This window comes from Balaenoptera musculus, chromosome 2 (genome assembly GCF_009873245.2).
Source record: "Balaenoptera musculus isolate JJ_BM4_2016_0621 chromosome 2, mBalMus1.pri.v3, whole genome shotgun sequence".
Classification (NCBI taxonomy): Eukaryota; Metazoa; Chordata; class Mammalia; order Artiodactyla; family Balaenopteridae; genus Balaenoptera; species Balaenoptera musculus.
This window is the reverse complement of record NC_045786.1, coordinates 79,718,304-79,730,773: the sequence shown is the minus strand read 5'-3', so window position 1 is coordinate 79,730,773 and position 12,470 is coordinate 79,718,304.

The window sequence follows — 12,470 nt, the reverse complement described above, 5'->3', positions numbered from 1 at the left end:
AAAAGGAGAATAATTAAAAAAAAAAATCCAAGAACTATAAGACAGTTGAAAAAGATGTAACATATGCATAATTGGAATACTAGAAGGAAAAGAGAGAAAGGAACATAAAATGGTTGAGAATTTTCCAAAATTAATGACAGAAAACAAACCACCACACATCCAGGAAATTTAGAGAACACTAAGCAGGATAAAAAAAAAACCCAAAAAACAAAAAACATATGGCATAAAGTCAAAGACAAAGAGAAGTTTTTGAAAGAAGTCAGAGGACAAAACACCTTACTATTAAAGAAACAATAAGAATTACAGTGAAATTCTTGCCAGAAACCATGCAAATAAGAAGAGAGTAGAGTAAAATATTTAAAGTATAGATTGGATAAAAAAACACCAACCTAAAATTCTGTATTCAGCAAACTTATCCTTCAAAAGTGAAGGAGAAATACTTTCTCAGAAAAATTAATATTGGGGAAATTTATCACCAGTAGACCTGCCCTGCAGGAGCTGTTAAAGAAATTCTTCAGACGGAAGGAAAAGTATACAGGTCAGAAACTTAGATCTACATAAAGAAAGAGAGTATCAGAGGACTAAATAAAAGTAAAATATTTTATTTTTCTTATTCTTAATTGATCTAATAGTCAACTGATCAAAGTAGTAATTGTAACAATATTTTGTGATGAAGGCATATGGATAAGTATCAATAAAATGAAAGACAGCAATGTTAAAAGAGAAGAGAGGAAGGAATTGGGAATACTCTTGTAAGATACCTGTACTTCCTGTGAAGTGAGATAGTGTTATTTGAAAAGTAAACTTAGATTAGTTGTAAGTTATATTGCAAACTCTAGGGCAACAACTAAAAAAGGAGGAAAATAAATGTAATTGATTTGCTAAGAAAGGAGAGAAAATGGAATCATGTAAAATATTCAATTAAAACCAGAGAAGGGAGAAAAAGAAGATTTTTTAAAGGAACAAACAACAAATGCAATGAAGAGAAAACAGTTAAAAACATGGTATATATTAATTCAACTATGTCAATAGTCACTTTAAATGTGAATAATCTATGTACACCAATTAAATGACAGAGATTGTCATGGTAGATAAAAACACAAGACCCAACTATATGTTGTCTGTAAGAAACTCATATTAAATAAAGACACAGATAGGTTACAAATAAAGGATGTGAAAAGACATACCATGATAACACTAATCAAAGGAAAGATGGCGTATTATGTTGATTTCAGAAAAAGTAGACTTAAGAACAATGAAATTTACCAGGAATTAAGAGGGCGTTACATAATGATAAATCAGTCAATTCTCTAAGGAGATATAACAATACTTAACATGTTTGAATCTAACAACAGAGCATCAAAATATATAAGGCAAAAACTGATAGAACACCAAGGAAATATAGACAAATCCATAATTATGGTTGAAAACTTCAACATCCCTTTTTTAGTAATTGATAGATCTAACAGGCAGAAAATCAGTAAGGATATAGTTGAACTAAATAGCACCATCAATCAACTGCAGGTAATTGACATTATACTATACTTTCTTTTCAATTTTGTTATGTAACTAAAACTACTCTAAAAAAAAAAGTCATAAAAAAATAAAATACATTTTAAAAAATAGGCAAAAGATCTGAATACTTTACCAAAGAAGATATATAGATGGCAAATAAGCATATGAAAAGATGTTCAGCATACGTATCATTAGGGAATTGCAAGTTAAAGTAAAATTGAGATACCACACACACCTATTAGAATGACTAAAATCCAACACCTTAACAGCATCAAATGTTGATGAGGATATGGATCAAGGAGAACTCTCATTCATTGTTGGTGGCAGTGCAAAAAGGCACAGTGACTTTGGAAATAGTTTGGCAGTTTGCTATAAAGCTTAACAGTCTTAACACAAGATTCAGCAATTTTAATCCTAGGTCCTAGGTTTTTACCCAATTGAGTTGAAAATGTTTTTTCATGCAAAAACCTGCATGTACATGTTTTTAGCAGCTGTATTAATAATCACCAAAACTGTGAGAATGTAAATTGGTGCAGCCAATATGGAAAACAGTGTGGCGCTTCCTTAAAAAAACTAAAAGTAAAGCTACCATATGATCCAGCAATCCTACTCCTGGATATATATTCGGAAAAGATGAAAACTCTAATTTCAAAAGATTCATGCACGCCAATGTTCATAGCAGAACTATTTACAAACAGCCAAGACATGGAAACAACCCAAGTGTCCATCCACAGACAATTGGCTTAAGAAGATGGAATATTACTCAGCCATAAAAAAGAATGAAATATTACCATTTGCATCAATATGGATGGACCTAGAGAATATTATAGTTAAGCAAGTCAGAGAAAGAAAAACATTATATGATATCACTTATATGTGATATTGACATGACCCAAATAAGCAGAGAGTTGGGTTTGTTTTTTTTTTTTAAGTAGCACATGTAAATAAAAGAAAACACTAAGTAAAAATTGTTCCTCTTGGCTGTAAGTTTCTCAGACTTGTGTTTTGATAATCTTTGATGATTTTGAGGAATACTGGTCAAGTATGTTATAGGATGCCCCTCTATTAAAAGTTGTCTGATATTTTCATGATGATTAGGCAGGAGTTATGGTTTTTGAGGTGAAATATAACAAAGGTAAAGTGCCATATTCATTATATCATATCAAAGGTACATAGTGTTGACATGAATTATGAGTGTTGACCCTAATCACCTGGCTGAAGTACTGTTTGTAAAGTTACACCTTCTTCCTCCTTTCCATACTGTACTCTTTGGAAGAAAGTCACTATTGCACAGCCCATTTGGGTCATGTGAATTTGTATTTATTTTGACTTCTTTTGTTATTGAGTATAGGTCACATGTTTCTGTTTCTTTGCACATGTACTGAGTTTCTACTGGGTACCTGACATTATAAATAATACATAGTAGACACATGGAAGACTGACTTTTAGTCAGGAGGTTAACTTGGCTGAACTCAAACTCCGTACTCTGTCCCTCTGCAGTCAGTCAGTAGCTGAATTTTCCTTCAGATCTGTAGTTTCCAGCTTTTTTTTTTTTTCCCAACTAGTTCCTCTGTGATCTCCTCTGTGAATATTAGTTTAGTGGTCAGCCAAATTTCAGGGCAATATTGGTTGCATAGGACTCATGCCCTATGTGGCTCTTCTCTTCCGCACTCTTCTCTGTAGTTTTCTCTTTGCTCTGCAAACCCTGGACACTGGCCTCTTATGCTTCAGAGCACTAAGGCACTGGCTTTCTGCTGGCCTGAGGTGCTGTGCAGATTGGGGTTGTCCTCAGGCAAGAAGCCCCAGATTCCTCAATCTAACCAGGTGCAATTCCTGTTTTTACAGAGTAGATGTCCTTCTAGTTTCTTCCTGCCTTTGGTTGTTCTCCAGTGTCTCCAAAAGGGCTTTCTTCTTAAATAATTCTGTTCAAAATTTAAAACTTTAATCTGTGGGTAGTTTGGTCTATTCAAGGTATTTTATCATTATCAGCTGAACTCTTTTTGGTGGGTCAGCAAAGTTTGACCCAGTTTAAAATGAGAACTCTGCCCTATTTCTTGCTCATTTTATTCCATAAATATTCATTTAGTGCTTATGAAGTGCCATGAACTTTTCTAAGTTCTTTGTGAATGCTGACTCATTCATTCCTTAGAAACAGCCTCTATGGGAACTGCTATTATTACTCCCTTTTGCCAACAGAAAAACTACTGAAGTAAAGAGAGGTTAAGTTACTTGCCGAAGTTCACATAGCCAGCTAATAGGCTAAATGCTGAATCCAGCTCACTATTTAGCCCATTCTTCTTCTACTACCAAAAAGCTAAGGGTTGATGCAGGGATTCTGAATGTCCCTCAAATCACGCCATAATGCTGTTCTTTATAGTCTATGGGAGTAACTAAAAGAGAAGACTATATAAAGATATCCTGATTAATTTTACACATGGCTTTGGTGTATCATGCTTCTTATCTCTCAGCCCTAGTTTACTCATCTATGAAGTGAAGTGGTATTACATTTAACAGTGTACTCCAGAAAGATCAGAAGACAATAGTCTCATCCACCTGTGTGCTTCCTCTTTGTCTCCCTTAGAGGGTGAAGTGATACCAGAGAGTCATGGTTAAAAGACCTGAAAAAGAAACTCCAGTGTAAAAAGTTTATTTAAACAAATTTTTATTATGTAATACTATTCATTGTAAAAAAAGAAAATTGTAGGCTATATGGAAAAGCATAAAGGAGGAGAAAAACGTCACTGCTGTAAATATTTTTCATTCCTTTTAGCTGCCTAATTTGTGAACCTCCTTCACCGTAGAGGTAGAAATGCTGGTTTCCCTACCTCCCCTCCAGCTGGAGTGTGGGTGCAGGACTGAGGCTCTGCCCCAGACTGGGACCTGAAGACACAGAAAAGCATGTGCAGAAATATTTTGGAGACATTATACAGAGAAAGGGAAGTCCTGTTGAGTAGGGGAGGCTTGGAGCTAGCAAGATTAGAATATGAGTGGGTGTGACTCAATCTGCCCTCACAGGCTTGTGAGGCTTGGACATATCCATCTTCCCAGATGCTGCTCAGATTTGTCTCCTTCTCTCTCCTCCGCATGCTGCTGCTGACTTCATTTCTCACCCGCACTACTGGGCCAGCTTCTTAACCTGGATCTGGTCTCCTTTCTCCAAGTTCCAATGAGTGCCAGACTGATTTTCTGTGGCACAAATTAGATTATGTCACTCTGCTTAAAAATCTCAATGGCTCCCCATTTTCTCTGGAAAAGTATCCCATCTCCAGTGTTGATTTGGAAGATGTTTTCATGAGCTGACTTCAGTCATCCTGAACCTTTCATTCAGCCTTCTCATCTTGCGCCTTATGCTCTAGTCACTTTTAACTGTTGGCAGTTTCACAAACTAATCATGAATTTTATTTTCGTGCATTTAAATATCTTCCTTATCTTTAGATCCACAATGCCAATTACAATGTGCATATGAAAAGTATTTAATAAATATTCATTGAATAAGTGAATGAACACTACATGTTCACATGTTCTCTGAGACTGAATCAAGAGAAAAAGAGAAAGAAATTGCAAAACTGAAGCATATCCAAGAGGTGATGACATTCAAGGTTATAATAATACTAATAACAATAGTACTATTATTACTGATACAATTAGTAACAATAGCTAGCCTGTATTTAGCACTGACTAGGTATCAGACACTCTTGCCATAAGATACTTTGTAATATCCCTTTAGTCCTCACCACAATGCTATGAGGTAGCTACTACCATAGCCATTAAACAGAAAAGAAAGCTGAGGCAAGGGCAGAGTGTAGTTAAGTAACTTGCTTAAATTTATCTGGCCTGCCAAAGGTGGAGCCAAAACTTGAATACATTCAAACTAACACCAGAACCTGCATGTTATACTACTTTGGAGTATACTGTAGGTGGAGAACTTCAGTGACATAAAAGAAAAGGTCATTGATTTTGAAAAATTTGAGGAATTGTAATGTCAAGGTGTTAAAAGAAATACTAATCTGGATTTTTGTATTACCTGTTAATTGTCTACGTTCCCCCACTAGAAAGAAAACACCATAGGAGAAAACGAACTTGTCTGTCTTTCACATGGAATACCAAGTCCCTAGAAAGTGTTTAGCATATGTTAGTAGTAGGTGCCCCATAAATATGTATGGAAGGAAATAAGGAAGACAGGAATTACAAAGAATCTGTTGAAATTACAAAAGATCTGTTTTAGGCACTACCGTCATTTTATCAAATATATTTTAAGTTCCTTAAGTGTATGTAATATTCTTTCCTTTTCCCATCAGTTTGTGTATAGTAGGTGTTTAATAAGTAATTATTGATTGATTGAAGAGTGTCAGAAAAATTAATGAAAGACAATGAAATATTTGGAAATGGGCAGGTTATCTCTGCCTTTCAACATTTTTGGCAACTTTACAACTCAATTAGTTTTAGAAAATTAATGATAATACAAATGTTTTTGTCCATAGAAATGCAAATTAGTTGTGTCTGGTGGAATGTAATTGATTATTGATCCATTCCATTTCAGCATTCCTTATCTGATTTTATACATGTGTTCTTTGAATTCTTCTTTGAACAGGTTATGAAAACATACTGGTTCCCACATTAATTGGAATACTTTTCAGCCACAAAAAAATAATGAAATTTTGCCATTTGCAACAACATGAATGCACTTGGAGGGTATTATGCTGAGTGAAATAAGTCAGACAGAGAAAGACAAGTACTGTATGTTAGCACTTATATGTGGAATCTAAAAAGTAGAACAAAGGAATGAATATAACAAAACAGAAACAGACTCACAGATAAAGAAAACAAACTAGTGGCTACCAGTGGGGATGGGGAAGAGGGGAGGGGCAAGATAGGGATAGAGAATTACTACATGTAAAATAAATAAGTTACAAGGATATATGGTACAGCCCAGGGAATAGAGCCAATATTTTATAATAACTATAATGGAGTATAACCTTTAAAAATTGTGAATCACTATGTTGTACACCTGAAACTTATGTATATAGCATTGTACATCAAGTCTACCTCAATTTTAAAATTAAAAAAAATTGAGTTAAGTAAAATCTTTGATACAGTATCATTTTATACCTATATGAGAGTCATGATTATACCCCGTTTTAAAAACTGCCTTTTGGCAAGACGAAATGCATATATTTTTCATTCAGAGCCATGTTGCTTCTTAGAAATGGGCATTGACAGTATGTGTGGTATCTCTAGATCCAATCATTCAATTATGAGGATCCACTATGAACAGTTTGTGTTTGGGGTTAAGCATTGTGTTTTCTTCCCAGTTGAGGCACAACCTCTTTTTTAAATTATCAACTCTTTCACAACTTTTAAAGAAGTGAGAGTTAGGTAGAAATTTTTACTCTCTTGCTGGACATATTAGGACTGTCTGTCCACCAGGTGTCACCCTGACATCTTAGGATCCAAAGAAAAGAAGAGTTAGTCTTTCTTTTATAAGTAGTTTATTTTTGGTAGTGGATATATAAACTATTGACATTTTATGTCTTAATATAGGGGCAGAGGCAGGCAGGATTGGAGACAAAACTCAGGACTTTATGTTTGTCCACGTTCCTGCTTAAGGCACTTTCCCGCGTAACACTGTGAATTTTTCTCTCTCCTAGAGTTAAGATATTCCTTTTTAAAAAGTATTTTTTAAATTAAAATACAGTCATTCACAAATAAGCCTAAAATATATGGTCATATTCTGGATCATGTAAGAGTCCTCATAATTCTAGAGCAGCATCCCTTCAGACATCCATGGTGACAGTCATTGATTGAGACAAAGACTCTCTCCTTGATCAAATTTTAGTCACACTCCTCTAGTCTGACTAGAGGAGTAAACTAGGCCTTGTCCTTGGGGCTTATCTTTGGCCTACTTGGTCCAGCTATAGCAAGAATCCTGCTAACTCAGTTTAGCAAGAATTCCCCACCCTTGATATCTGATCACCCTAACTTGCCTTCAGCAAGAATCCTATTAAGTTGGTTTTTGCAAGAGTTCCCCTACACTTGATGTCTCTTGGTTAATTTTCCACCCACTGACCCCCTCACTCTGCTCCTTGGCTATAAATTTCCAGCTGTCTCTGGTATATTTGGAGTTAAGCCCATTCTCTCTCCGCTATTGTGATAATCTTGACAGCTCTTGCAATAGTCCTGAATGAAGTCTTCCTTACCATTCTAACAAGTGTCAGAATAAGACTTTAACACATTTTTGTTTAACAATTATAGACAGAATTTCACAATCAAATCCCAATACTGGGTCATCTCACAAATAAAACAATAGTTACTTTGCATTTATTAGACTCTGTTCTTATTGACAATATTTACTATTGCCAAAAATTAACCTTTCATTATGCTCCAATTTCCTCTTCTCAAGGAGTCATCTGTTGTAAGCTTTAACAGGTATGTGTGTATGGATTTATGTGTATCCTGTATAATGAGAAACAGGATTGGCTTCCTCAACAGAGGTTTTCACCACCTTCCAAAATTTGTACTTTTTTAACTTTTTTACATGAATTTTGTGGCTTTTCAAGGCAAATGATACCAAAGATAACAAGTAATTCATTTGTTTATTACAGTTCATTCATTAAGAAAAAAGGAGGTAAATAGGACTAGAGAAACACAATTTCTATAGCATCTGCTGTATCAGATAATTCAGATGTGTGATTTAGATGTTGGTTAAATTCTCTTGAGTTTTTTGAGATTTGCTTAAGATTGATAGAAAACCCAATCCAACAAAGATTCAGAAAGTTTAAGTAATTTGCTTAGAACACAGTGATGGAGCAGGAACTTCAAGTTTGTCTGCCTCCAAAACCAGAGCTTTTTCTATATTCACTTTTCTTTCTGAAATATTTGCCAGCTACATACGGTGGGCAGGGAACTAAAGTTGAATAGACTTTGATTTATTGTGATTTAGCAAAATATCTGAAATGGTGAAAATTTATAAACCTTTATATCAGAGGGAAAACTTGTATTGTTTAGAGCAATGATTCTTATATTGATATCCATTAATTGAGGTTATTATTCTTACCATAGACTATGTAACTTAATTACATATAAAATGATTTAACATTCAAACATGTGCAAAGTAACTGTGGAGTCCCTAATTCTCTAATAGAATTGATTACCTCTCTCTTTCAATTACTATACCAGAGTGGGCCACTAGGTGTCAATCTGACACAGAAATTATCTAAAAAGACCCTTAGAAAATAAGTGAGCTAACTTTGTAGAAAGATGGTCTATTTTGCCTTCTCCAGTACGGTATGTGAATTTTGTATCCACTCAGCCCTTTGCTATCCATCTGCCTGGGAAAATATTACAATTATTTTACTCCCAAGAGAAATGTAATAAATGTCTTTTGATATTTAAAGTAGGGTTATTTCTGACAGATTTATTAAAAAAAGATAAATTTTTTTAGAATAACAATAGAAAAAACAACATCCTTAGGAGTAAACCTAACAAAAATATGCAAAATGCATATGAGGGAAACTTTACAACAGTCTTGAAAGACACAGCAATACACATTAGCACATTAAAAGACATCCCTTCTTTTTGGATAGGAGGTATCAGTGACATGTAGATGTCAGCACATACTTTTAATGCTATCCCAATTGGAATACTGCAAGTATTTCTGGAGCAAGACAAATTAATTCTGAGGTTCATATGAAAAACTAAACTTGTAAGAATAACTATGAAAGTCCTGTTTTTTTTTAAAGGAAAGAACAATGATGGGGCCTAACCCTACCAGATATTAAAACATACACTAAAGCCTCTATGATTAAAACATCATGGTACTGTGAATAGTACATAGACTAATGGAGAGAATATCAAATATCAAATCTAGAAAAAGACCAAAATATGTACAGAAGTATATTATATATGTGACCACTCAAACCTCTGAGGGAAAAGATGGGCTTTTAAATAAATGACATTGTGACAACTTGATGGTCACTGGATTACACCTTATCTCATGCACAAGAATAAACTCCAATGGATCAAAAGTTATCAATGAAAAAATATCATATAATTAGAAGAAAACTTGGGTGATTCCCTTTAAACTTTTAAATAACTTTTAACTATGAATTCTTCCCTATGATTAAACATTCAGATGAAATAAAACATAGATATGTGTGATTCCAAAATATGTTTTGCATGTCAAAAAGAAATCATAGGCAAAGTTAAGTGGCAAATGACACACTGGGACAAAATATTTGCCAAATGTATCACAGATAAAGGAATAATTATATATAATTTTATTTATTTATTTTTTAAAAATTAATTAATTTATTTATTTTGGCTGCATTGGGTCTTCATTGTTGTGCGTGGGCTTTCTCTAGTTGTGGTGAGCGGGGGCTACACTTCATCGCATTGTGTGGGCTTCTCATTGTAGTGGCTTCTCTTGTTGCAGAGTATGGGCTCTAGGTGCGCGGGCTTCAGTAGTTGTGGCACATAGGCTCAGTAGTTGTGGCAACTAGGCTCTAGAGCTCAGGCTCAGTAGTTGTGGCGCACAGGCTTAGTTGCTCCACGGCATGTGGGATCTTCCCGGACCAGGGCTCGAACCCGTGTCCCCTGCATTGGCAGGAGGATTCTTTTTTAAAATTTATTTATTTATTTATTTATTTTTGGCTGTGTTGGGTCTTCATTTCTGTGCGAGGGCTTTCTCCAGTTGCGGCGAGCGGGGGCCACTCTTCATCGCAGTGCGCAGGCCTCTCACTGTCGCGGCCTCTCCCGTTGCGGAGCACAGGCTCCAGACGCGCAGGCTCAGTAGTTGTGGCGCACGGGCTTAGTTGCTCCGTGGCATGTGGGATCTTCCCAGACCAGGGCTCGAACCCGTGTCCCCTGCATTGGCAGGCAGATTCTTAACCACTGCACCACCAGGGAAGCCCAAGCCTCTTATTTTTAATTTCTGTTTGTCCTTAACAGCGTCTACAGTCTGGTTACTTCATGCAGATGTTTATGGTAATTGAGTGGGGGGGTGAAGAGAGAGGGAGCACCCCTACTCCCATCTCACAGCCCTGCCTTTTTTCCCCCTCAGTTTGCCTTTTTCTCAAGTTTCTGAATGTTCAACTTGGCACTTGTTGGCCAAGCCATAACCTGAAGTGACGACCCCTCTGCAAGTGAAGAAGATTCTCTTCTTCAGAATCCTGGTGTGCTGAGAGATCTGGAAACAGCTTTCTCAACTTCCTCCTCCTGGGTCTCAGGTTTACAAGCCCTAAATTAACCTCTGGTTAATAAATACCAGGTTAATAAAGGGATAGAATGCCCCTTTCATCATTACCCAAATTAGTTCTCTTTTTATTCTCCCTTTACAAAGTTATTCTGTTATAGGTTTTATTTAAAACTCTTTTGCTATACAGAGCTCATTTCAGGTATGGGCCAAGAGGAGGTATGGTTCAGATAGTCACGTTAGTGAAGATGTCTGGAAAGGCTTTCTTCGCTTGCCCCCTGTGATGCCGTACTCTCCTGGTTTTCCTCCTTCTTCACTGGCTACCGCTGCTTGGTCTCCTTACAGGCTCTTCCTCCTCTGCCTGACTCCTACATGAAGGAGAGCATCTTGATGGAGTTAAAAGTTCTCTCTTTATTCACTATCACTCCACAGATGGTTTCTTCTAGTTCCATGGATTTAATACCATCTGATATTGGTGAATCGAAATTTATATCCTCAGCTCTGATCTCTAGCAGTTCCACATTTTATATCCAATAACTTCCTTGAAAGCTCAGCTAAACAACTGATGAGCAACTCACACTTAATATGTAGAAATAGAATTCTTGATGTCGCCCAGTTCTACCCTCTTTCCAGGCTTCTTAATTCAACAAGACCATTGTGCATTCAATTGTCCAATCAAAACACAAAAGAAAATAAAAACCTAGGACTCATTCCACTGACATGTTTCACATCAAACCCATTAGCAATTTCTGTTGATTTTACTTCTAAAATATATTTTATATCCAGTTCCTCTCTCAATTCTTATAGTCACCACCCCGGTCCATATCACCATCCTTTCTCAGGAAAGGATGAGATACTGCCTTTCAACCAGTCCCTTTGCTTTCACTCTTTAACCTCTTCCCCCGTATATCAACCACCATAATCTTTTAAGAATGTGAATCTTATTACTTTGATAATCTCATGATAAACCTTTATGAATTTTCCATTGCACTTAGAACTAAATTAAAAATCTTTATTGGAATGGGCTTCATACTTTTTGTTCAAATGTCCTTAGATATTTTTAAATGGACAACTGAGAGTAAATTTTGCAGAAAAATTCCTTTCATTTTAAAATATCAGTATTTTAAAATAAAAAGATTACATAATTCTACTGAATATATTCAACTAATTATTAAATGTAACAAGCAAAATTATTTTTTAAAATCATCTCTTAGTGAGATGCATGGGATATTTTTCTCCAATTAGATCATGTTTATGTAGATTAACATTTTTTATAGCTAGAATAAGACAAGGGTCAATGTTCAGCATTAGTTCCATACCTAATGTGCACATTAGGATTTTTTTTTTTTGCATAGCCAAATTTCAACAGGTTGTTCATATATGCCTTAATAAGTGTGATGGTGAGAAGAAACCTTAAGAATTATCATGTATGGTTACATTTGTAACTTCATTTCATGATTAAAAGTATTAATTTATCATTATGCATTTGAAGGAACAAGCATATTCTATCAACATCTGAGAGGGAGGAATCCATCCTAATTGACCGAAGTTGATTTTCTACAGTTCAGAACATGTAATTTGGGAGCATTTTATTCTACACCCATAATTAAGTGGATACTAAGAATGCAATTTAATCAACTTTGTAGAAATTAACAGCAAAAAAAGAGAAATTATTAGTCATTAAGTACAGTATGTACTTATAAAGGGTATACTATTTATAGGAGAATCTATAATATAGTCCTGTTAATTTAAATCTAATAGATGA